The sequence below is a fragment of the Dendrobates tinctorius genome, unplaced genomic scaffold (assembly GCF_039654945.1).
Source record: "Dendrobates tinctorius isolate UK_male_01 unplaced genomic scaffold, ASM3965494v1 ptg000083l, whole genome shotgun sequence".
Lineage (NCBI taxonomy): Eukaryota > Metazoa > Chordata > Amphibia > Anura > Dendrobatidae > Dendrobates > Dendrobates tinctorius.
Genome location: NW_027361751.1, coordinates 1,489,929 through 1,517,747, shown reverse-complemented (window position 1 = coordinate 1,517,747; position 27,819 = coordinate 1,489,929). Strand labels below are relative to the sequence as shown.

General features: G+C 46.8%; 1 long non-coding RNA gene across 1 annotated transcript in view; it reads left to right on the top strand.

Moving 5' to 3' along the window:
* The window catches only part of LOC141097079 (uncharacterized), a 28,373-nt gene extending 1,170 nt beyond the window's left edge, over positions 1 to 27,203 (top strand). The window contains exon 2 of the long non-coding RNA XR_012233846.1: positions 26,767 to 27,203. This is a non-coding gene — a long non-coding RNA (uncharacterized lncRNA). The remainder of the gene's footprint in view (positions 1 to 26,766) is intronic.
* The last annotated feature ends 616 nt before the right edge of the window (positions 27,204 to 27,819 follow it).

The window sequence follows — 27,819 nt, the reverse complement described above, 5'->3', positions numbered from 1 at the left end:
TCGCGGGATCGCGAAGTCTCGCGGTCATTCTTGCAAAGGATCACTGGGACCGGGAGCGTGGAGAGAGGCGGGATGGCTGCGCGGGACGCCGGAAGGTGAGAAAAAAAAATATTGTTAATTATTTTTTACAGATGATCACTGGTCTCCCGCCTGTCACACGCAGCGATGCGTGCTGGCCAGCGGGAGATCAGCGACGAAAGAAATGTCCAGAGTTTTCTTGCAGCGATCAGCGATACCGGCAGGGGGGCCGGTCGCTGATCGCTGTCACACACAGCGATCTCGCTGGTGAGATCGCTGTTTTGTCACAAAAGTTGTGACTCAGCAGCGATCTCGCTAGCGAGATTGCTATGTGTGAAGGGGCCTTTAGTCCGAACTGATGACTCCGATGGCATCCTTTCATTTGTAAATGTGGCCATTGTCTGAGGAATCTGCATGGGGGGAGTAGAGCTGAATTCATTCCAAAAGAATGTAAGCTGCTCCTGAGTGTGTCTGCGCACCCCCCAGCAAATTTGCATGCAGCCTTTTGTGCTGTGGGGGATGTGCAAATGAAAGATGTGTTGACTGCTACAAATACATGTGTGGCAAATGTACCAGGGACATACCCAGGCAGTGCCAGGTATGTTCCGACAGTGCAGACAGACTGCTCTGTGAGTGCTGAAATGCTAGTCACACAAGAAGGACATGCCACTCACCAGGCACCAGGAATGAGCTGCAGGAAAGTTTCCACCCAAACAGCTCCAAATCCTCTGAAGTTATCAGCCCGCTCCTAGACAGTGGTGACTGGCAGCACACGACTAGAGGCCCCTCACTGCAGTGTGACTGTGCACTATATGGCGCTACAGGCCCCTCAGAGATGTGTGACTGTGCACTATATGGCAGTACAGGCCCCTCATAGCTGTGTGACTGTGCCCTATATGGCAGTACAGGCCCCTCATAGCAGTGTGACTGTGCACTATATGGCGGTACAGACACCTTACAGCTGTGTGACTGTGCACTATATGGCGGTACAGGCCCCTCATAGCAGTGTGACTGTGCACTATATGGCAGTACAGGCCCCTCATAGCTCTGTGACTGTGCACTATATGGTGGTACAGGCCACTCATAGCTGTATGGCTGTGCACTATATGGTGGTATAGGCCCCTCAGAGCTGTGTGACTGTGCACTATAAGCTAGTACAGGCCCCTCATAGCTGTCTGACTGTGCACTGTATAGCGGTACAGGCCCCTCATAGCTCTGTGACTGTGCACTATTTGGCGCTACAGGCCCCTCATAGCTGTGTGACTGTGCACTATATGGTGCTACAAGACCCTCATAGCTGTGTGACTGTGCACTATATGGTGCTACAGGCCCCTCATAGCTGTGTGACTGTGCCCTATATGGCAGTACAGGCCCCTCATACCTCTGTGACTGTGCACTATATGGCGGTACAGGCCCCTCATAGCAGTGTGACTGTGCACTATATGGCAGTACAGGCCCCTCATAGCTCTGTGACTGTGCACTATATGGCAGTACAGGCCCCTCATAGCTGTGAGACTGTGCACTATATGGTGGTACAGGCCACTCATAGCTGTATGGCTGTGCACTATATGGTGGTACAGGACCCTCAGAGCTGTGTGATTATGCCCTATATGGTAGTACAGGCCACCCACAGCAGTGTGACTGTGGACTATATGGTGGTAAAGACCCCTCATAGCTCTGTGACTGCACTATATGGCGCTACAGGTCCCTCATAGCTGTGTGACTGTGCACTATATGGTGGTACAGGCCACTCATAGCTGTATGGCTGTGCACTATATGGTGGTACAGACCACTCATAGATGTATGGTTGTGCACTATATGGTGGTATAGGCCCCTCATAGCTGTGTGACTGTGCACTATATGGTGGTACAGGCCACTCATAGCTGTGCACTATATGGCCGGTACAGGCCCCTCATAGCTCTGTGACTGTGCACTATATGGCGGTACATAGGCCCGTGCCCATATACCCATCATACATATCCACGATCCCATAGGCCCGTGCCCATATACGCATCATACATATCCTCCATCCCATAGTCGAGTGCCCATATACCCATCACACATCCTCCATCCAATAGTCAACCATTATGACATCATAATGAGCGGCGGGGCTTGACACGCACACACTTTTTCCCCATTATGCAGATAGGGGCAAAATTGTTTGGTGAATTGGAATGCGCGGGGTTAAAATTTCACCTCACAACATAGCTTAGGACGCTCTCGGGGTCCAGACGTGTGACTGTGCAAAATTTTATGGCTGTAGCTGCGACGGTGTGGATGCCTATCCCGGACATACACACACACACACATACACACTTTGAGCTTTATATATTAGATTAAAGCATTATGTATTAGACCTCCTTCAGGATGTGAGGAAGGAAATCGATTCAGAAATATGGGAGGACTTGGTTACCAAAGACATTGGAGAAATATCTATCACCTCAATATATGGGATGCTGAGGGACATATTACGCCCTTCAGGGAAGGGCAAAATATTTCACAAGTGGGAAAAACATATACATGATGAAGAACTTGAGCATAAGATTCTGCGGGGCTGGGAATTGGTAAGAAAGCATATCATCAATGAACAATGGAGAGATAGTCAGCTCAGAATAATGCATAAAACAATATGTGGCTTCAATATACCGCCGACTCGGCAGAATCCTGATAGGCAGACAGGTTGCCCAAAGTGTACAATGCCCAAAACAGACACAGAACATGGATTGTGGTCTTGTCCCAGGACTCAAGAACTCTGGTTAAAAGTCCAGGATATGTATCTGAAGATATGTGGGATATGGGTAGAAGTGGATCCATTGTGTTGGTTGCTTCACTTTACGATGGGTAAAACAAGAGGGGGACGGCTACATGACTTGTTTCACACCATTGCAATGGTGACAAAACGTCTAATTCAGCAACACTGGCTAGCTAAAACACTCTCAGGGATAAAAGAGATCAAGGAAGGTTTAACATCGATCTTATTTTTGGAAAAAAGAGAAACAGAAAAAAATAAAGATAAAATGACCAAAAAACGGTAATTAGACCTACCGGTAATAGTGTTTCCAGGAATCCATCCTGACAGCACATTGGAGGACGTCCTTCTCATCCGTAGTGGGACAGGAAACCACGAGAGTTCAAAAGGATCCTCCCCCTACCATCCCTCAGTGATCTCACAAAGTAACACATCTGGATGGATGCAAACATAGTCTTTATTTACACCAACATTCTTCATACACATATTACATCACAGTTGTATGGAAAGTATTATCGGGAGGGATCTAACAGTGCTGTCAGGATGGATTCCTGGAAACACAATTACCGGTAGGTCTAATTACCGTTTTCCAGGTCACCACCTGACAGCACATTGGAGTAGTACCATAGTATATTGGTCCTAGGGTGTGATGATAGAGCTGTGTCTTAGAACACGCTCAAGGCTGCTATCTGCACTCTTAGCGTGCTGGGCCTAAGGCCTTTTCTGAACCCTTCCTGCAAGAAATCAAGTATCTTTGGGATGTTGGGCTGGTCAGTTCCGACTGTCGCCTCTCCACAAAAGCTGCAGAACTTCTTCCAGATTTTGTTATATATCGCCGCGGTCACGTGTTTCCTGCTGGCTTGTAAGGTGGAAATAACTTCGTCCGATAGACCTCTTGCTCTTAGGACCTGCCGTTCAGGATCCAGGCTGACAACTGGAAAGCCTCTGGTCTTTGATGTAGGACCGGGCCCTGATGGAGGAGGTCTTCTCTTCTTGGCAGGAGAATGGGTTCCTCGTCCGCTAGTTTCCTGAGTAGGGGAAACCAACTTCTTCTTGGCCAGTAGGGAACCACCAGTATGACCCTGGCTTTGTCCTCGCAGATCTTTCTGAGGACCCGTGACACGAGGGCTAGGGGCGGGAAGGCGTACAACAGACCCCTGCTCCAGGATTGTGATAGAGCATCTATTCCCGCCGGATCTCCCAGGGGGTTCAGGGAGTAGAAGGTCCTGAGCTTTGTATTCCATTTGTCCGCGAACAGGTCTATTGTCGGTTGTCCCCAACGATCACACAGGCTGCTGAACACTTCGTCGTTGAGCTCCCAGCCTGTCGCAGTTATCTTTTTCCTGCTGAGGAAGTCTGCGATCTGGTTCCGGGAGCCCTCCAAATGCACGGCCGAGATTGAGAGGACCTCTTTTTCTGCCCATCTGAAAATCTGATCCGCTAAGCCCTGAATTGCTGGGTGTCTTGGTCCGCCCTGGTGACGGAGAAAGGCCACTGTTGTGGCATTGTCTGACATAATTTTTACGTGTCTGTTCTTCACGTGAGACCCGGCGACGAGCAGTACTTTCCAGACTGCATGCAATTCTCTGACGTTGGAGGACCTGTTGCTGTCCTCCGGACTCCATCGTCCTTGATAGTACTTCCCTGCGACATGTCCGCCCCAGCCGAATAGACTCGCATCCGTTGTTACTACAACCTCCGGTGACTGAACCCATGAGACACCCCTCTTTAGGTTTCTCGGAATGGTCCACCACAATAGCGATCTTCTGGCTCGGGGGGTCAACAGTATCTTGCTGTCCAGTGAGCTCTGCCTTCTGTCCCAGGATGCTAGGACTGCGCGTTGCAGGTCGCGGGAGTGGAACTGACTCCATCTGACACAGGAAATGCATGAAGTCATCAGCCCCAGGACTCTCATTGCGTCCCTGATCGATACTCGATTCTTTGAGAATTGCCGGATCTTCTTCGGCATCAAGGTCTGCTTTTCGGTTGGAAGATAAGACATTCTTCTTTCCGAGTCTAGCATGACCCCCAAGAATTTTATTTTGGGCTTGGGTACAAGATCTGACTTCAACCAATTTACGATCCATCCTAAACTCTGCAGCGTGGAGATCACAGACTGACAGTCGGCCCTGAGCTGGGCTGCCGAATCGGCTATAATTAGGAAGTCGTCTAGATATGGGACCACCAAGATGTTCCGGTCTCTTACGTATGCCACTACCTCTATCATTATTTTTGTGAAAATTCTCGGGACTGAGGCAAGGCCGAAGGGTAGGCAGCGAAACTGATAATGGTAAATCGTGCCGTCTTTTTCGACCGCGAATCTGAGGTACTTTTGGTAATCCGGGTGGATAGGGACATGATAGTACGCGTTTTTTAGATCTAGCGTGCACATCACTGCTCCCTTCCCCAGGAGTGGAATCGTAGATCTTATTGATTCCATTTTGAAGCGTCTGTATGTTACCCATTTGTTTAGGGGTTTGAGGTTTATTATGGTTCTGTTCTCCCCCGAGGGTTTTTTTTATTGCGAAGAGGCTTGAGTAGTGTCCTCTGCTTTCTTCCTGGGTGGGAACCGGAGCAATCGCTCCCATGAGTAGGAGATCTTGAATGTCCAACCACATGGGGGAAGCGGAACTGAGACGCGAATTGGTGACTAGAAACCTGTTCGGGGCAGGGAGTTGAATTCTATTTTGTACCCCTGAGAAATGACCTGTAGTACCCAGGGGCTGGAGGTAATTTTCTGCCACTCTCCTGCAAACTTGAGCAATCGCCCCCTACTCTGGTGGCGTCATTTTTTTCGGGAGCTGGACCCGGGGCCGGAAAAGATGTTATCTCTGTTCCTATTTCTACCCTCGCCCCCCTTGGGGGTAGCTCCATCGACCCGACTTGCCCTACCCCCTGTAGTCCGTTCTCTGGTTGTAACGGGGTCTACGAAAGGGCTGATATCTCTTACGCTTCTCTTCAGGGAACCCTTTCTTTTCATCTGAGGCTTTTTCCAGGATATCATCGAGCACAGGCCCGAAGACCCTGCCCCCCGAGAAGGGAATTGAGCACAGCTTATTTTTTGATTGCATGTCGCCTCCCCAACTTTTAAGCCAGATAGCCCTTCGGCCGTGTTGGACAAGGTCTGGCTCCTGGCCGTGAACCTAACCGATTCTGCCGAGGCGTCGGCCAAAAACCCAGTAGCTAACTTCAGTAAAGGGAGGGACTTCAGAATGGTTTCCCTCGGGGTTCTATCAGATAGATGCTCCTCCAGGTCATCTATCCATAGATGCATGGAGCGCGCTACTGACGTTGCAGCTATATTCGTTTTTATGACCGCTGCTGAGCTTTCCCAGGCCCTTTTTAAGAGCCCATCTGCTTTCCGATCTAGGGGTTCCTTCAGGGTTGAGGAATCCTCGAACGGAATTGCTGTCTTTTTTGATACCTTTGCCACAGGGATGTCTATCTTAGGGACCTCCTCCCAGACTTTGACCTCCTCAGGGTCAAACGGCAGACGAAGCCTAAAGTTTCTGGGGATAGTTAATCTTTTCTCTGCCTCCTCCCATTCCTCCAGTATCATTGCCCGTATGTGGGTATTTACTGGGAAGACCATTGAAGTCTGGGAGCGCAACCCTCCAAACATTTCGTCCTGAATTGAGCGGGAAGGAGGGGGTTCCTCGATCTGCATAGTTTGCCGTACCGCCCCTAATAGTTCGTCTGTATCCCCAGACGAAAACAGATATTTCCTTCCCCTTTCCGGGTGCTCTCTGATCTCCTCCTCCTCTGCATCTGATTCGGACAGAATGTCTTCAGACGACGTATCCGACTCCCTCTGTCTCTTCCTGGATAAGTGGGGACTCGCCTGCGGGGTCTGGGAAGTGGCTAGACCGGATACCGAGGCCTGTACTTCCTCTCTGATTATCGCTCTCATGTTAGACATGAAAGTATCCTGCTCCTCCCCCACTATATGCTTTGTACAAGCGCCACAGAGGGTCTTTTTCCACGTGTCCTTTAGCTTCTTAGAGCAAACCGGACACTTCTTATCCTTCTGCTTAGGGTCCTTTCTTTCAGAGGTGCAGGTTCCCCCCTTGAACATATAAAATACGGGTTCTGTGGGGTCTATCATTATGGGCTCTGCAGTGACCTCTTCAGAGGTTACTCACGTGACCCTGGCTCTCTGCTCCCATCTCCGTCTTCTGGTCCTCCATTGGTAGTGGTAGTGGTGGATCGCTGTCTGTCGGCCACTGTGGAGACACAGACCTGTAAGTGGCGATGGGTCTCCCCCTGGCCCCCCGGAGCAGAGCATGCGTCCACCTTGTCTGTGCCGTCTGCGACAAAGCAGTCCCGCTGGGCCTAGACTGGCTGGTTGGTCCTTCGGTCCAACTTCCCTGGTGGGCCTATACCGCTGTGATTTGTGGGACCGGGCGGTGTCTGACAGCGGGCTTTTGGCGACGCGACCGGAAGTGACGCATCCCCGGCTGACGACGCGACCGGAAGTGACGCGTCCCCGGCTGATGATGCGCCCCCTGCCCTGCCGAAAGTGACGCGCCCGTTCTGTGTAGCGCGCCCCGTGGATGGGGCCGACTGCTGCGGCGCCCTCGGCCTTCCTCCTCTGACTCCGGGTACCGGCGACGGGTTCTCCAGGCAGGCAGGTGCGGTCGCTGTCGGTGAGCCGCTTGTGGGCTCAGTCGGCTCCCAGAGGCGGTCTGGCGGTGGTGGCGTCCAGAGTTGAGAGCCCCCGTCAGGAGGAAGCGACTCTGCATCCGGGAGCAGCGCTACACCGGGATAGCTGAGGGACCCTTTATCGGGTTTCAGCTGCAGATTTCTCCAGGTAGGAAGGGAAAAGGCTGGGCCCCCCGATCCTGACCATCTGCATGGAACGGACATTCCTCTCGTCGTTCCTATCCGCAGTGGGACAGGAAAAACACTGAGGGATGGTAGGGGGAGGATCCTTTTGAACTCTCGTGGTTTCCTGTCCCACTACGGATGAGAAGGACGTCCTCCAATGTGCTGTCAGGTGGTGACCTGGAAAATGTTTTACAAAAATGGAGAGTGTTTATAGAAACCACCAGAGAAATTCAAGACTTAATGAGCGCCTTTGTGGATTCGGATTGGTATCTATTATAGGATTTGAGTGGTAATCTGGGTAAACTGAAATGTGTTATATGAGCTATATGGAGGATAAAGGCCCTGTCACACTAAGCGACTTACCAGCGATCCCGACACCGATATCAAGGTGTCAGGATCGCTAGTAAGTCGCTATGTGATTGCTGGTGAGCTGTCACACAGACAGCTTCACCAGCGATCAGCACAACGATGCCGAGCGCCCGGCATCGCTTGCCATCCCTGTAAAAAATAGAATTAAAATAAAAAATATTGTTATTCTCACCTTCCGACGTCCCGTTCAGCCATCCCGCCTCTCTCCACGCTCCGGTCCCAGTGATCCTTTGCGAGAATGACCTCGCGGTTTCACGTCCGAGCGTTATAAAGTTCAAAGTGCTCACCACACATCTAGATAAGTTCCGTGGGGGGTCTAGTGTCCAAAATGGGGTCACTTGTGGGGAGTTTCAATAGTTTAGGTACATCAGGGGCTCTCCAAAGGCAACATGACACCCGCAGACCATTCCATCAAAGTCTGCATTCCAAAACGTCACTACTTCCCTTCCGAGCCCTGACGTTTGTCCATACAGTAGTTTTCTCCCACATATGGGGCGTCAGCGTACTCAGGACAAATTGGACAACAACTTTTGGGGTTCAGTTTCTCCTGTTACCCTTGGGAAAATAAAAAAATTGGGGACTAATTGATCATGTTTGTGGAAAAAATCCGATTTTTTTATTTTCATGCCCGGGCATTATAAGCTTCTGTGAAGCCCTTGGGGGTTCAAAGTGCTCACCTCACATCTAGGTAAGTTCCATAGGGGGTCTGTTATGAATGAGTCACCGTAGGAGGCAAAAACAGAAATACAAGCTAAGTCCAGAAAACCAGAGAAGTTGGCAACTATCAGATTGCAGACCCCTGAACCTATCAACACAACTAGCAGTAGCCGTGGGGGGTTCCTACGATGCCCTAGACCCCTCGATCACAGCCGGAGAATTAAATAGGCCTAAAGAAAGAAAGGGGAAATCTAAACTGCCCCAGAGAAGACCCCAAAGCAATAGGCAGCCCCCAACATATAATGACGGTGAAGCAAGATGAAAACACTAACACAGACAGAATGATAGACTGAGCAAAGACGGGGCCCCAAAACTACCTAGATAGGAAAGGACAGGAAGGCTGCTGTCTGCAATCTGCCAAAACCCTATCAAAGACATAAGCCAACAAGCTGATATGAAAAAGGCCCTGAAGCAGCTAGGCTTCAAAAACTAAATCAGCACTCAGGTATTTTCAGAAGACAGAGCTAAAGGAATTCAGCACACCCCAGCAGGGAATGGCAGAAATCCAGAAAAACAAAGCAAAACAAAGTCAAAGCACAAAGCAAAAGGCCGAGCAGCAAACTTAGCTTTAGAGGAGCAGGAATTCAGACTGGTCTCCAAGGATCCCACAGAGAAATCACCTGCAGGGCAGAAGGGCGTCGGCAGCCTTATATCCAGTCAGTAACTCCACTCAGCCAGTCATCATCATCAGCCTCAGGTGTTTGATAATCAGGCTCACTACCTTTCTTTACCAGAAGAGGGAGTTCCTCGGGCCTCAGTAATGAAGGGGAAAATGAACTCACAACAGTACCTCCCCCTTGAGGAGGGGTCAACGAACCCTCAACTACGCCACCAGGGCGATCAGGGTGAGCCCGATGAAAGGCACGCACCAATCTTTTGGCATGAATATCAGAGGCAGAGACCCAGGAATTATCCTCCTGACGATAACCCTACCACTTAACCAAATACTGGAGTCTCCGTCTAGCCAGATGGGAATCCAGTACTTTCTCTACCTCATATTCCATGTTACCTTCAACCAATACAGGGTCTGGGGGTGCCACCCCCGAAACAACAGGTTCAACAAACCTCTTCAACAAAGATTTATGGAACACATTATGGATTTTAAATGTGACAGGAAGAGCCAAACGAAAAGAGACCGGATTAATAGTCTCCACAATCTTGTAAGGTCCAATAAATCTAGGCTTAAACTTAGGAGAAGCCACCTTCATGGCAATATTTTTTGATGATAACCACACCATATCACCAACCTTAAACTGGGGACCAATGGTCCTATGTCGGTTGGAAAACCGCTGGGCCTTTTCCTGGGAGAGAGATAACATATCCACCACTTGGTCCCAGATCTGGTGCATTCTCTCCACCACAGTGTCAACACCTGGGCAGGCAGAAGGCTCCACCTGCCCTGAAGAAAATCGAGGATGAAACCCAAAGTTACAAAAAAAAGGTGACATCAAAGTGGCAGAACTAGCTCTATTATTTAAAACAAATTCGGCCAAGGGCAAAAATGAAACCCAATCATCCTGATCAGCAGAAATAAAACATCTCAAATATGACTCCAAGGTCTGGTTTGTTCTCTCTGTCTGCCCATTGGTCTGAGGGTGAAAAGCAGAGAAGGACAACTGAATTCCCAGCCTGGAACAGAAAGTTCTCCAAAATCTAGACACAAACTGGACTCCTCTGTCAGATACAATGTTCTCAGGAATCCCGTGCAAACGAACCACCTGTTGTAAAAACAGGGGCACCAACTCAGACGAAGACGGCAACTTAGGGAGTGGTACAAGATGAACCATCTTAGAGAACCTATCACAAATCACCCAAATAACAGTCATCCTTTGAGAGACAGGCATATCAGAGATGAAATCCATTGAAATATGGGTCCATGGCCTCTTGGGGACAGGCAAAGGCATCAACAACCCACTAGAGCGAGAACACGATTTAGACCGGGAGCACGTCCCACAGGACTGCACAAAAATCCTGACATCACGAGACAAGGAGGGCCACCAAAAAAACCGACTCACCAGATCTCTAGTACCAAAAATACCTGGATGACCAGCCAAAGCAGAGCAATGAACTTCAGACATCACTCTCTTCTTCCACTGGTCAGGAACATACAACTTTCCACTGGGACAACGCTCAGGTTTGTCCTCCTGGAACTCTTCCAGAGCACGTCTCAAATCGGGTGAGATGGCAGAAAGAACTACCCCTTCGCTTAAGATGGTAGCAGGCTTGGTCACCACAGGAGAATCAGCAAAGAAGCTCCTAGAGAGGGCGTCTGCCTTGACATTCTTCGTTCCAGGAAGAAAAGAAACCACAAAATCAAAACGTGTAAAAAACAAGGCCCACCTAGCCTGTCTAGGGTTAAAGCGCTTAGCCGACTCTAGGTAAATCAAATTCTTGTGGTCAGTGAGGACCACGACTTGATGCTTAGCTCCCTCCAACCAATGTCTCCACTCCTCAAATGCCCATTTCATGGCCAACAGTTCCCTATTCCCCACATCATAGTTACGTTCAGATGGAGAGAACTTTCGGGAAAAGAAAGCACAGGGATTCATTTTAGATGTTACAGGATCCTTTTGGGACAAAACAGCTCCTGCACCAATCTCAGAAACATCCACCTCTACCTGGAATGGAAGTGAGACATCAGGTTGCCGCAAAACCGGGGCGGAGGTGAATCTTCGCTTCAGCTCCTAAAAGGAAGAAACAGCCTCCGGAGACCAATTTAACACATCAGCACCCTTCTTAGTCAAATCAGTCAATGGCTTGGCAATACTAGAAAATTTTGCTATAAATTTCCGATAAAAATTAGCAAAACCCAAAAACTTCTGGAGGGCCTTCAAAGAAGTGGGCTGAACCCAATCGTAAATGGCCTGTACCTTGGCCGGGTCCATTTCAATAATTGACGGGGACAAAATAAATCCCAAAAAAGAAATCCTCTGTACTCCAAAAAGGCATTTAGATCCTTTGACATACAGGGAATTCTCCCTCAAGATCCGGAACACAGTCCGAATATGTTCCACATGAGAATCCCAATCCTTAGAGAAGATCAAAATATCATCCAGATAGATAATCAAAAATTTATCGACAAAATCTCAGAAAATATAGTTCATGAAGCACTGGAAGACAGAAGGGGCATTAGTGAGCCCAAAAGGCATCACCAGGTACTCAAAATGTCCCTCCGGAGTATTAAACGCCGTCTTACATTCATCCCCATGCTTAATGCGAATAAGATTATACGCCCCCCTGAGGTCAAGCTTGGTAAACCAGCAAGCACCTTTAACTCTGGAGAATAGATCAGAAATCAGGGGTAACGGATACTGATATTTAACAGTAATTTTGTTGAGGGCACGATAATCAATACAAGGTCTTAATGATCCATCCTTTTTGGCTACAAAAAAAAAACCGGCACCTAAGGGTGACGAGGATGGTCTAATATGACCCTTCTCCAACGCCTCCTTAATATAGGATCGCATAGCCTCGTGCTCGGGTACAGATAAATTGAAGAGCCGACCCTTGGGAAATTTACACCCCGGGCTCAGTTCAATTGCACAGTCATAACTCCTATGAGGAGGCAGAGACACAGACTCATTCTCACTAAATACATCATAAAAGTCCGCCAAATAATCAGGAACATCATGCGACTGAGGAGAGGTGGAAAACACCGGAGCCTCACTAAAGGCACACCGACAACCCCAACTCACCACAGACACAGATTTCCAATCCAAAACTGGATTATGAATTTGTAACCAGGGAAACCCCAGAACAATAGTATCATGCAGATTATGCAACACCAAAAATCTGCAATTTTCTTGATGGTCTGGGGCGACCCGCATTACCACCTGGGTCCAAAACTGAGGTTTATTTTTAGCCAAAGGAGTATCATCAATCCCCCTCAAAGGGATAGCCGTCTGCAGAGGTGTCATCGGAAATCCACAACGTTTAGCAAAATCCAAGTCCATTAGGTTTAGGGCTGCTCCCGAATCCACAAAAGCCTTGGCGGAAAATGTGGACAGGGAGCAGATCAGAGTAATAGCCAGAAGAAACTTAGGTTGAACACCCCCAACAGAAATCGTGTGTGCAAAGCGTTTCTCTCGTTTAGGACAGACAGAAATAATATGCGAGGCATCTCCACAGAAAAAACACAACTTATTGCGCCTTCTGAACTCCTGACGCTGCTCTCTGGAAAAAACTCTATCACATTGCATAGGTTCAGACATTTGTTCAACAGGTGGCAACACCTCTCGTGCAGCTTTGCGTTCGCGCAAACGCCGATCAACCTGAATGGCTAATGACATAGAATCGTCAAGACCAGAGGGAACAGGAAATCCCACCATAGTATCTTTTACGGCTTCTGACAACCCCTTCCGAAAGAGAGCAGCCAAGGCATTATTATTCCAGGTAGTAAGTACTGCCCACTTTCGGAATTTTTGACAGTACAATTCTGCAGAATCACGACCCTGGTTCAATGCCAGCAGGGTCTTTTCAGCCTGATCAATGGCATTAGGTTCGCCATACAACAACTCCAAAGCTTGAAAGAATGCGTTCACATTAGTCAGAATAGGATCATCTGGTTTCAAAGAAAACGCCCAATTCTGGGGATCGCCACGCAGCAAAGAGATGACAATTTTAACCTGCTGCGCGGAGCTCCCTGACGAGTTAGGCTTCAAGGCAAAAAATAATTTACAATTATTTTTGAAATTCAAAAATTTAGACCGATCCCCAAAAAATACATCAGGTGTAGGAATCTTTGGTTCAGCAGCATGTGAATGAGCAAGGTAGGCGGAAATTCCCCGCACTTCCGCAGCGAGCTGCTCCACACGATCAGACAATTGCTTTATCTCCATTGAGAGATAAAAAAAAAATTCCCCCTACGGCCTCAGATATATAGAGGAAAAAATATACATACTTTTTTTTTTTTTACAATTCTTTCCTGCTACTGAGTACCCTAGGATCTGCGGTATGGCGGGTGATTCTGTTATGAATGAGTCACCGTAGGAGGCAAAAACAGAAATACAAGCTAAGTCCAGAAAACCAGAGAAGTTGGCAACTATCAGATTGCAGACCCCTGAACCTATCAACACAACTAGCAGTAGCCGTGGGGGGTTCCTATGATGCCCTAGACCCCTCGATCACAGCCGGAGAATTAAATAGGCCTAAAGAAAGAAAGGGGAAACCTAAACTGCCCCAGAGCAGACCCCAAAGCAATAGGCAGCCCCCAACATATAATGACGGTGAAGCAAGATGAAAACACTAACACAGACAGAAAGATAGACTGACCAAAGATGGGGCCCCAAAACTACCTAGATAGGAAAGGACAGGAAGGCTGCTGTCTGCAATCTGCCAAAACCCTATCAAAGACATAAGCCAACAAGCTGATATGAAAAAGGCCCTGAAGCAGCTAGGCTTCAAAAACTAAATCAGCACTCAGGTATTTTCAGAAGACAGAGCTAAAGGAATTCAGCACACCCCAGCAGGGAATGGCAGAAATCCAGAAAAACAAAGCAAAACAAAGTCAAAGCACAAAGCAAAAGGCCAAGCAGCAAACTTAGCTTTAGAGGAGCAGGAATTCAGACTGGTCTCCAAGGATCCCACAGAGAAATCACCCGCAGGGCAGAAGGGCGTCGGCAGCCTTATATCCAGTCAGTAACTCCACTCAGCCAGTCATCATCATCAGCCTCAGGTGTTTGATAATCAGGCTCACTACCTTTCTTTACCAGAAGAGGGAGTTCCTCGGGCCTCAGTAATGAAGGGGAAAATGAACTCACAACAGGGTCTAGTTTTCAAAATGGGGTCATTTGTGGGGGGTTTCCACTGTTTAGGTACATCAGGGGTTTTCCAATCGCGACATGGTGTCCGATCTCAATTCCAGCCAAAAACGTCAAATGGCGCTGCTTCCCTTCCGAGCTCTGCCATGCGCCCAAATAGTGGTTTACCCCCACATGTGGGGTATCAGCGTACTCAGGACAAATTGCACAATAACTTTTAGGGTCCTGTTACCCTTGGGAAAATAAAAATTGGGGTGAAAAGATCATTTTTGTGGAAAAAATATGATTTTTTAATTGTACAGCTTTATGTTATAAACTTCTGTGAAGCACTTGGGGGTTCAAAGTTCTCACCACACATCTAGATAAGTTCCTTAGGGGGTCTAGTTTCCATAATGGTGTCATTTGTGGGGGGTTTCCACTGTTTTGGTACATCAGGGGTTTTCCAATCGCGACATGATGTTCGATCTCAATTCCAGCCAAAAACATCAAATGGCGCTGCTTCCCTTCCAAGCTCTGCCATGCGCCCAAATAGTGGTTTACCCCCACATGTGGGGTATCAGCGCACTCAGGACAAATTGCACAATAACTTTTAGGGTCCTGTTACCCTTGGGAAAATAAAAATTGGGGTGAAAAGATCATTTTTGTGGAAAAAATAAGATTTTTTAATTGTACCGCTGTACGTTATAAACTTCTGTAAAGCCCTTGTGGGTTCAAAGTTCTCACCACATATCTAGATAAGTTCCTTGGGGGGTCTAGTTTCCAAAATGGGGTCACTTGTAAGGGGTTTCCACTGTTTAGGTACATCAGGGACTCTCCAAACGTGACATGGCGTCCGATCTGAATTCCAGACAATTTTGCATTGAAAAAGTCAAACGGCGCTCCTTCCATTCTGAGCTCTGCCATGCGCCGAAACAGTCGTTCCCCCCACATATCAGGTATCAGCGTACTCAGGACAAATTGCACAATAACTTTTGCAGTCCAATTTCTCCTGTTACCCTTGGAAAAATAAAAAAACTGAACCTGAAGTATTTTTTTGTGAAAAAAAGTTAGATGTTCATTTTTTTTTAAATATTCAAAAAAATTCCTGTGACGCACCTAAAGGGTTAAAAACTTCTTGAATGTGGTTTTGAGCACCTTAAGGGGTGCAGTTTTTAGAATGGTGTCACTTTAGGGTATTTTCTATCATATAGACCCCTCAAAGTGGCTTCAAATGTGATGTGGTCCGTAAAAATAAAATGGTGTTGTAAAAATGAGAAATCGCTGGTCAACTTTTAACCCTTATAACTTCCTAACAAAAAAAAAAATTTTGGTTCCAAAATTGTGCTGATGTAAAGTAAACATGTGGGAAATGTTAGTTATCAAGTTTTTTGGGTGCCATATCTCTGTGATTTAAAGGCATAAAAATTAAAAGTTGGAAAATTGCAAAATTTTCAAAATTTTCACCAAATTTCCGTTTTTCTCACAAATAAACGCAAGTTATTTGAATTAAATTTTACCACTAACATGAAGTACAATATGTCACGAGAAAACAGTGTCAGAATCACCGGGATCCATGGAAGCGTTCCAGAGTTATGACCTCATAAAGGTACAGTGGTCAGAATTGTAAAAATTGGCCCGGTCATGAACGTGCAAACCACCCTTGGGGGTGAAGGGGTTAAGTCCTTTTATCCTCAAAATCAGGGGTTAGTCAGAGATCACACATTTCCCCATGTGATCTCTGACATATTAGAAACCAAAAAAGAACCCAGGGAACAAAAATCAATAGAATTAGAGGCCTAATGATGACATATCAGCTAGAAAAGTAAAGTTATGACCTGCATTCAATGCCCAAGTGAAAACAAATGAAACATACGGTAATAATGATAAAACATTATTTAAAGGGAACCGGTCATCAAAAATTGTTAATAAATCACCTGTAGCATGTTTCAAGACCCATAGAAAAATCTGTAGATTACTCCATGTTCAAAATGATGATTTTATAAGGAAGGAGAAATTGGACTTAGAACACAGTCAGGAGCAACTCTCAAAAGTCATCTTGGCATTGCTGCCGATGGGACTAAAACAAAATCTGTGAACTGTGTACGCAACTGATCTGATATGGATGACCTATGCTAAATCCCCCCAATGTTATACATTTTGATTGCAGATGGCTAGTATTGTTTAATATACCCAGATAGATCAAGTCCCGACTGGTAGTCACTGTCTTCAGTAAAGAGTACCAGTGAGGTTTCCTCTTCACATGTCAGAGCAGGACACTGAGAGGAGAGATCAGCTTACCTATCGCTCCAACACACGTGTGGGCTCGTCAGCCTCAGAATTCTCTGTTTTGCCCAAGTCTCCTACAAGAGGACAAAAGTGAGAAAAAAACTGCACATTAGTTATCATCGCTCACAGTACATCCCCAATCGTGGAAATAAACAGCAGTTTTTAATTTCGGGGATTGTCATCAGCACAGTACACATTTCCCTCTGCAGACCATAAGGCACATTAATTAAAACGGCAGTCTTAATAAAAGGCCCGCTGGCCAAATTCATTAGGAGGCACATGCCACTCTGTGCACCTCACCAGAAATATTACTCCAGTCAGGGACTACAGTATCATTTCGAGGATACGAAAGCACATCAGTTTTGATGAATTTGACGAGCAGCCATATCCAAGCCCCGTCTCTTCCCAACTCTGCCCATTTTAGCAGAGCTACTTCGAACTGGCATGAAAACTGTGTGATGAGCAAAATTCTTGTGACTTTCCGTATTGTTCTATGGCATTTTTCTGGAGAAAACAGTTTGCTTGAATGAACCTCTAAATTTCTCTCTACTGACAAAGCCACTGAAGGCATGGTCACAAGATGTCGTTTTTTAAGAGGAAGATGCTTCAGGAAACACCAGCATGTATACAGTATAACTACATTCAATGATGAAGAAACCGCTCATAGTAAAGTGCTGGGAAAACGCTGAAAAAGACTCCTGGGCGTCTCCTCAGTTCTCCCACTGACTTCTATTATGAAGCATACAGAGTCTTCAGAGTGGAAAACGTCTAAAGATTGGTTTGCTTACTTTTAACCACTTGTCGTCTTTGGAAACCTATAGCGGTTAAAAGATGCTCTGGCGACTGAAAAGTATGAAGAGCAAGTCGTCTTTCCATAGAGATGCCTACATTCATGGCTTTCAGTGTTTAGTAAGGGCTTTTCAGGCGGGTTTTGGCGTAGAATCCACTTGAAACGGATGTTGTGTGCCCTTATTGGAGAACATCCACAAGTTAGTGTAACATGCGGTGACTTGGTGTCCAGCTGGAAAGGACACTTGTCTGTAAGAGGCTCTCAAGACAATTTTGCTGGAGCCACTCCCAATTTTCAAAAGACAATGGGGGCGACTGGTGCTGGATAAGTAAGGGCCCCGTCACACATAGCGATCTCGCTAGCGAGATCGCTGCTGAGTTACAAGTTTTGTGACACAACAGCGATCTCACCAGCGAGATCGCTATATGTGACAGCGATCAGCGACTGCCCCCCCTGCCGGTATCGCTGATCGCTCGGGGAAACCTCTGGACTTTTCTTTGGTCGCTGGTCTCCCGCTAGCCAACACGCATCGCTGCGTGTGACAGGCGGGAGACCAGCGATCAGCTGGTAACTAACGTAAACATCGGGTATCCAAGGGACATGCTTCCCTTAGATACCCGATGTGTACATTAGTTACCTGCTCCCTGCATCAGCGTGCTGGTAACTAACGAACACAGCGACGCCGCGCGCTCGGCGTCGCTGTGATGATCGCTGGTGAAGCTGCCTATTTGACAGCTCACCAGCGATCACATAGCAATTCACCAGCGATCCTGACACGTTGATATCGTTGTCGGGATCGCTGGTGAGTCGCTATGTGTGGCGGGGCCTTAAGAGAAATAAGCAAAGCCTCAGAGACCATACCCCCACCCAGCGCTGGAGAGTCCTCAGCCATCTTATTGTTGTTAAATTCTGCTGTAAGACAGCGAGGGTGGTGGTCGTGGCGATGGTCAGAACTGTTCCCACACCCTGTTGTCTCACTTGAATAACAACAAGTCTTTTAAATGCAGTATGCAATACTGTACTCACTTCAGTCACTGGAATTTCCACGATTACTGCTGCTTCAGACTCTGACAATTGAGTCCTAATAAACACTCTGTGCTTCCAGGTTCATTCAACGGTGCAACTTTACTGAACATCAAAACTGTAATTTCTCTGGCATCATACATCACATGCAGTGGCACTTTCCTTCCTTTCCCTGACTATCTGACAGGCTTTCTCCAACTGCTACAACTGTCTGGTAACTCCGGCGTATCCTTAGGACTAACCGTGTTCCTATAAATCCTTTTGATGATCAGCTATGATATGTTCCTGACAACTTCTTCCACCTCCTGCACTTACTTTGTTCCACACGTGTTCCAGGCTCACCAGTTTCTCCTCAGTCACAGGCTCGGCTTCCTTAGGAAAAGGAGCTCTCTGAGCTCCACCTTCCCCGGTCATAGAACCCGAATCCTCCTTGAGTTGCCCTCTGTTCACTGGTCCCTATCCATCCTGCGACTCCCTCCAGCCATAGCCGCCCCGGCTATAAAAGTCCTGTCAGCTACAAGCATCTTGCCTTAGGGCAGAATGCTCACTAACCAGGAAATGCTTCTGCTATATCTCCCTGCTGTGTGCTGCTCTGTTCTGTGCCCCTCCCATCCACTTAACTCCTTTGCTGCCTGAATCTTCCTACTCCTACATCTATCCTATATTCTAACTCTAATGTGCCCCTTTTATTCTAGTCCCCTAAAATCCTGCATTACCTATTAATCTATCCCTCAGCTAAGCCACAATACACAACACATTACAAGGCATGGCAAATACATTACAGTACACATTACAGCAACACACAGTACATTTGTATTACAGTACAAGATTAACCATCCAGGTGCCATATTAGGGGGCGTGGCTATGTAGCCGAGGAGAGAGGACGCACGCTGAGGGAGCTCCTGCATATCCTGTCTTCATCCTGAACCAGACCTTCTTATTGCGACATACCTGGCAGCATTCGGAACCCCCCTGGATACTGACCGGGACCCCTTTGGACACCCGAGGGAGGACACAGAGCGGCTCTGGTCAGCTGGCGGCCGGAGAGGCCGGGACGGACGGCGGGGCCTGCATGAGGCGGCGGCCATCTTAGACGCGCTCTCTGTCAGTGAGAGCTGCGGCGTCCAGCCCTCACCGCTGCAGCGTTAACGGGCAGTGGCCCATATCTAAAGACTCGGGGGATACGAGGTGAGTGCCCTGGAAAATTGGGGCCTTCGTTCCCCCCCTCTTACTAATAGACCCACTTGCCTGTTGGCGCCATTACTGTGGGGACCTCTGCTCCCCCCACCGCTGCTGTCTTTGCGGGTGCTGCATGTCTCTCCCCCCCCTTGGCCACAGGAAGCCTCATCGATACAGCACCAGGCACTGCTCTTATTAATCTATGTGACCTCACTGCATGTGAGCTGCTTCAGGGACATAATTATTTAACACTAGCCCTGCTGTGCTTATAACTGGAGGGGAAAATCCCCAGGGTATACACCTCTAGTCATCCTGTTGTGCCGCACTGCCACTGATCATGAATCGGTCTAAAGGATCAGCTGCGGCAGAAAAATTAAAAGAGTTTGCCAGACCCGACCCCTCTGAAAGTGCACGGTCTCTTAGAAATAATCCTCCACAAGCTCAACGTAAAAACCATCCCTCTGGGGGTGAGGAGGAGAATGAGCTGGAGGAATTGACCCTCAAACAGGCATCTGAACAGCTGATGCAGGCCACCTCCCTGACTAGGACGTCCCTGACTGGTAAAATAGAGGACGTTTACACTGAGGAGGGGCGACTTCGACAAGATTTGCAAGCCATGAGGGGACGCATTACGGAAGTGGAGACAAGAGTTTCCCAGGTAGAGGACATGGAACTCCAGAAACAGCGGGCGCAAGTCATCGAAATCAAGAAGTGGCTCAGAGAGAGAAACATTATGTATTCGATGATCTATCCGGCCCGGCTCTGGGTTGTCCATGGGGGCGCCTCCGTGTTTTTTACGGATCCAGCGGAGGCGACTGAGTGGCTGCGGTCCCATAAGGGATCCCCTGCAAAGGAATCCTAATGTACTTACTGCTAACCCGTATCCTTCTACTAAAGGTATAATTGGGGCCTTTTCGGCGGGTATCCAGTTACCAACAATACTGGACACTGAGTCCAGTGATGGTATCCCCTTGTTTGCTTTTTATAGGAGCATGGGACTTTGCTCCTATACTGTTAGGTTTTTATTCTGTTTTCTCATTTTCAATAGTTTTAATTGTTATTTAGGAAGAAGTCGCAGCCAGTGGCAGTCCTGCTTTCTAGGTGATGTCTCATACTTTGCTCGAGCAACAATACGCACTATATTCAGATAAGTAAAAAATGGGGTTTGAAATAATATGCATGACCTGGAATGTGAGGGGTATTAAAACCACCCAGAAGAAGATTAAGGTATTTTCACAGATTAGGCAATATCGCCCTCACATTGTAGCCTTGGTGGAGACACATTTGATCAGAGACACAGCTCGATGTGTGCAGAAACTGTGGGCGCAATGGCTTATTCATGCATTTCATACCAGCTATTCTAGGGGGGTTTCGTTACTTATACATAAGGACGTTAGGTGGGAGGCTAGGGAGGCCCGGAGAGATACTGCAGGGCGTTTTGTTTTTGCACATGCACTAATTAACTCTAGATAATATGTTATTTTATGTATCTACAACCCCCCCAGCTAATATGTCAATTCTCCAGAAGGCGATGAGTTTTGCACTGAACTATGCAGATGCGGATGTCATCTGCATGGGGGATTTCAACTTGGTCATGAATAAAGGCCTAGATATACTGAGATTGGGGGATGGGATGCAAGAAGAGGCCCCTCCACCGGCTACATCCCAACTAACACAGTTCATGGAGGGTAGCGGATGGTTAGATTTATGGAGAACGTAACACCCCGAGACAAGGGAGTACACCTGCCTTTCATCCACTAAGCGCTCCTTATCGCGCATAGATTATATATTTGGATCCAGCAGTCTAGCAAAGTGGGTGGACAATATAGAACATGGCAGTAGGGGGATTTGAGATCATAGTCCGGTCATTCTTAAACTTAAATATGGACCGCTAAATAACAGGATGGTATGGAAATTGAACCCTTTCTGGTTAAAGTTGGTGGAATCGCCTGATAGAACGATAGATCAGTTACATTGCTTCATCTCATCCCACCCTGAACCCCGGAATATTAATTTATTTTGGGAGGCCCTTAAGGTATATTTGAGGGGTTGCCTATCCTCTACGATCTCTTAGATCAAGCGGGTGACATCAAGGGAGGATGAGGAGATGGAGCAACGATTGAAAGATACGGAGGCCGCATACATATCTGATCAAACTAGTGGTAATAGTGGAGTGGTTGGCTGCTCAAAGGTTATGCACCCAACACATAGACACTAAGTCCAAGCGTAAATTATTTTTTACCCGTCAATCCTATTTTTAGCCCATTTGGTGTGTCAACATAATACTTATATCCAAGAAGTATCATTTCACCTCGCGAAGAATGACATGCTAAGCATGTCGAGATGAGGAGACTTAAAGCTGCAATGCTCCTCTGGGAAATATGCTAATTATCTCTTCAGAGAGGAAGAGGACTAGAACTCTACTGCCACCTATAGGAAGTAGCAATCCTAAAAGTCAATGTCGACCCTTTAACGAGCCTTGTTACATGACTTAGGATAAAAGCCAAGCCAGAATCTCAGTTTGCAGACACTGTGTTTTGGGGTACTGCCCCTCATCAGTGCAAAGTGTGAGATCTGGTTTGGCTGTGAGAGAGGCGACTGACCGATATCCAAGAAGTATCATTTCTCCTCGCAAAGAATAACATGCTAAGCATTTCGAGATGAGGAGACTTAAAGCCGCAATGCTCCTCTGGGAAATATGCTAATTATGCAAATTTTCTCATTGGAGATAGAGAACACCATGTCGGATATGGCCTCTGGGAAGGCCCCTGGACCAGATGGGTTTCCCATCGAATTATCGGGACATATTAGCACCACTTTTGTTGAAGGTGTTTCAGGGAGGGGGGATCCATGACGGAGTCCTTCTACGAGGCTAATATAATAGTGCTTAAAAAGGAAGGGAATGTGGACTATAAGATCTTTACGAAAATTTTGGCCACCAGATTAAACTCAATTATACCGGAACTTATACACCCTGACCAGACCGGTTTTATGCCTGGGAAGAGCACTTCCATCAATATTAGACGAGTCCAGTCGGTATTCCAATATAGCTCTTTGGTACCAGACAATAAATGGGCATTGGCATCGTTGGATGGGGCCAAGGCATTCGACTCCCATGAGTGGCCTTTCCTCTGTGCATACTTACAGAGATATAGACTTGGTGACAGGTTTTTGAAATGGGTCAATGTATTATATATGAAACCCAAAGCCCGTGTCATTGTAAATATTTCCATTTCTGAGTCCTTTTCACTACATAGGGGAACCCGTCAGGGATGTCCCCTTTCCCCAGCCCTTTTTGCTCTAGCGATTGAGGCATTGGCGATTCGCATAAGATCTTCCCCTAATATTGAGGGTATAGAAATAGTGGGTCGAGTAGATGCCATAGGCTTATATGCTGACGATATGGTAATATTTATGGATAGGGCGGAGGAAACACTGACACAGGTAATTGCCACTATAAACAAATGCAGCAAATAATCCGGCTTATATATAAATTGGGAGAAATCTGCCCTGATGCCCCTCTCTCACACCCCGATGCCACGGCTTGAAACTCTTTCTTTGTTGCCTATTGTACCCAGTTTTAAATATCTAGGTGTCCACATATCTCAGAGCAGCGCAATCGATTTACGGCTCAACATACACCCACTGCTAGAAATAGTTAAAATATAATTTACAATTTGTGGTAAACTCCCGCTATCTGTAGCCGGGCACATTAACTTAATCAAGATGATATTACTCCCTAAGCTCAGTTATTCTCTTCAGCATAGTGCTGTGATGGTAACCAGATCCTTCTTTGCGAATTTGAACTCCGAAATTAGGTCCTTTATATGGGGGAAAACTAGGCCCAACCTCAGACTGTCCACCTTGCAAAGACCTAAAAAGGGGGGGGTGGGGCAGCGCTACCAGATTTTTTTCTATACTATCTGGCTGGACAGGCTAGAGCTATAAGTAAGTGGATGCCCGGTAACTATCTCCCTAGCTCTGAAAATCACCTTCTTCATGCAGCACCAGCTAATTGTCCGCTGGGCTTTCTAGAACTGGGAAAAATTGGTGTCCCCCGTTTGTTGCCCCTGCTTCGTCTGGCGTGATCAGTGTGGAGACAGATTAAGAAAGTGATTGGATTTAGAGACATTATAGCTGAAATGCCCCTGTGGAATAATGGTTATCTTCCGGTACTACTTGAACACCCGTCCGCTGAATTTTGGACTCAGCATAATGTCTCCTCGATAGGTGATTTGCATGATCATGGAACCCTGTTGTCTTTTGAACATTTGCAGGTTAAATATGAAATCCCGAGATCCCAATTCTTCCGTTATTTGCAAGTAAGATCGGCTTTTCAATCACACATGTGATGTATGGGTGTAAATAATGTTATTTCGTCTCTACCCTTGATGGGAATCCCTATTTCACAGGGTCCCCAGGGTCTCATCTCCTCTTTGTATACATACATGCTGTCAGTAGGGGCAAAATTCGCCATAAACTCGGTTAAAGAGAAATGGGAAAGGCTCATCCCTGATATACAGGGAGAAGAGTGGGAAGAAATTCTGGAGTCTCTGATCGGGGTGTCTCCGTCTATTAATAACAGAATGACACAGTTATATATTATAAACCAATCATATCTGACTCCGACTCGACTCTTTAAGATGGACCTATTCCAATCATCGGAATGTTTAAGATGTCATTTATTAGATGCAGACTTTATCCACATGATCTGGCAATGTCCTATTATCGCACAATATTGGAAGGAAGTGATGTCATTACTAACTTCCCTGGTACAAAGCTCCTGTTCCCCTTGAGCCATTGGTTTGTTTGTTTGGGGTATGGGATGAGGTGACATGGGGTCACTATGCTGGGATCTTTTTACGGGAGATGCTATTTATAGCACGAAAGGTACTGGCACTGCGGTGGATGGGGGGGCTCATGCCCCTCTCTTAGGATCTGGATCGATTTAGTGAATTCGATTATTCCATATGAACGTACACTGTATCGAAACAGGGGATGCCCGAGTAAATTTGGAAAGATATTGGAGAGGTGGAATTCCTCTCATCTTACTCTGTAGAGTGGAGACGTCACGTGGTGAACAGTTGATGATGTGAAATCAAGCTGCAAAATAGTAGTTTTTTTTTTGCAATTGTAGTTGTAGTTTAGGAAGTTAAATAGGTTTTATTACCTGTGCAATGACATGAAGGCTTGTACAATTTAACAGTCATTATGTTTTATCTCGTATGTAAGCCGGAATGTACATTTTGCTCTGCATCTAATACTATGTAGTAATATATATATTCTATACAGTACTTATCATCATTTGCAAGTATGTATATTGTATATTCTGTTTGTGGTTAATAAACGAATTTAAAAAAAAAGGTGCCATATTAGACACATGTGAACAGCATCAGGAAGGGGAAGGCACGTGACGTACCCAATCACCCTCTTACACTGCTGAAAAGGTCTGGATTTTACGCTAACACCTTTGGTTAGCTGCAATGTATATTTACCATCATTTTCATCTTCCAGCTCAGTTTCTTTGTAATTAGGTTTCTCTTTCTGCACCCTCATTTTCATTTCAGCCAGGGTCCCTTTAAGATTTCCATCATCGTCCACTGAGTGAAGCTCAGGTTTACTGTTATGAATGAATCACCATAGGAGGCAAAAACAGAAATGCTAGCTAAGTCCAGAAAACCAGAGAAGTTGGCAGCTATCGGATTGCAGACCCCTGAACCTATCAACAACAACTAGCAGTAGCCGTGGGGGGTTCCTACGATGCCCTAGACCCCTCGATCACAGCCGGAGAACTGCCTAGCCTAAAGACAGAAAGGGAAATCTAAACTGCCCCAGAGCAGACCCCAAAGCAATAGGCAGCCCCCAACATATAATGACGGTGAAGCAAGAAGAAAAAACACTAACACAGATAGAAAGATAGACTGAGCAAATGATGGGGCCCAAGCTAAGTAGATAGGAAAGGATAAGAAGGCTGCTGTCTGCAATCCGCGAAAAACCCTATCAAAATAAGAGCCAACAGACTGACAGGGAAAAAGGCCCTGAAGACGCTAGGCTTCAAAAAGACTATGTCAGTACTCAGGTATTTTCTGAAGACAGAGCAAACCGACAAAAAGGAATTCAGCTCACCCCAGCAGGGAATGGAAGAATCCAGAAAAGCAAGGCAAACTAAAACCAAAACACAAATGCAAAAAGGCAAAGCAGAAAACTTAGCTTTTGAGGAGCAGGAATCAGACTGGTCTCCTAGAATTCCACAGAGAAATCACCAGCGAGGCAGAGGGGCGTCGGCTGCCTTATATCCAGTCAGAGATCCCCGTCGCCCAGTCATCCTCTCCCAGCTCAGGTGCTTGGTAATCAGCCTCATTACCTTCCTTCACCAGAAGAGGGAGTTCATCAGACCTCAATGGTGAAGGGGAAAATGAACTCATAACAGTTTACTGCCAGTGTCCAGTGTGAGGTATATAGCTATAGAGACATAATAAGCATGTCATTCAGATAAGGAAAGGCTGCTTCTCAGTCACTTCATGGTGGGGGCACAACAATCATGGGGGTATGCCGCTGCTACCAAGTGGCTGACACTATAGGTACTGTCACACTTAGCTATGTACCAGCGATCCCGACCAGCGATATGACCCGGTCAGAATCGCTGGTACATCGCTAAGTGGTCGCTAGTGAGCTGCCACACAGGCAGATCTCACTAGCGACATCGCTGGGGACGGGGGTCGCTACTTACCTGTCAGACGAGGCTATCCTGCGTCCTCCCGCCCGGCTCCACGCGTCGCTCGTCGTCACAGCAGGAAGCGCCGCAGGAAGCTGACGAAGAGAAACAGTCCAGCCTGTTCTCGCGCGATCAGCGATAACCAGCGGGGGAGCGGGTTGTAGGCAAGTATCAGACATAGCGATATCGCTAGCAATATCGCTATAACGTCACAAGTTATAGCGATATTGCTACCGATATCGCTTAGTGTGACATGCCCTTAAGAAACACACTTAAAAGAAAAGTCGACTCCTCACCTGCACACACCGGTACGGTGGTTTTTATTTTGTTCTAATTTTTTTCCCTTTTGTTTTAGGTTCGGAAACGGAGCGGAATGGCCAAAAGAACAGTGTTGAAGGGGTCACCCTGTACCCTCCTTGGTCTGGACGGCAGGACCTTATTCCATAATGCAGCTGCGTCCCGGTGACCAGGCGGACGGTTCTTGCCCTTGTCTCATGGCCGCCCACCACAGAGTGACACATTGCTCACATGCTACATTCTTTCCGCGTTTTTCTAGGGCAAACAGGCTGCAAATTATGATCCCAGCAAAGTAAATAAGATTTCTGAAATCTCCAGCTGCTTATTTATTCTTTCCTGATTTCAACCATCAAAGTGTTTTATTTACTTTTATTTTTTTTTTTTAAATCTACAGCATGTCAATTCTTGCAGCGTTTTTTAAACATTTTTCATCCGTTTAAATGAATAGGGAAAACATGAAAAGTAAAAACACATGCAATAAAACATCAAAAAGTTGCTTTTTTTTGTTTTTCTTGCCAACACTGGTTTTAGGTGCAGAAAAATCTGCTGTAAATACTTAAGGCCCCGTTACACATAACAATGTCCCAGCGATCCCCCCAACGATCCGACAAGAGAGGCCGTACTGGGCCGCAGGCCTTAAAAGGGAGGCCGACATGACAGGGTTGAGTGGGAATATAGTGAGCTGGAGTTAGGGATTAGGATGGTACTACGGAGTTAATGAATTTGGATAAGGTGGGGGATAGTGCTGGGATGAGGGGGAGGCGGGGTCAGAGCTGGAGTACGAGTTATCATTATAAAGACAGTGACCATCTTAGTGGTGCAACCATTTTAGGTTCCCCCACATAGTGACAAGAACCTAACACCCACCCTCCCTTAGTTTTTTGGTTAGGTAATCGCTTTGGGGTTAATCTTGTCTTAATAGGTTTCCTTTTCTTGTATGGATATAGGCGGTATTTAGGGGTTGGGGTCATAATTTGATTGTAAGTCTGTATAGATACTTGTCACGGCAGTATGGCGTGGGGGGGAGGTCCTCGAAGTTGGTGGTGCTGGCAAATAGCGCTTCAGGGGGGGATCTCAAGAGGTCCTGGACTCCCCCTGGGGTGGATTCAAG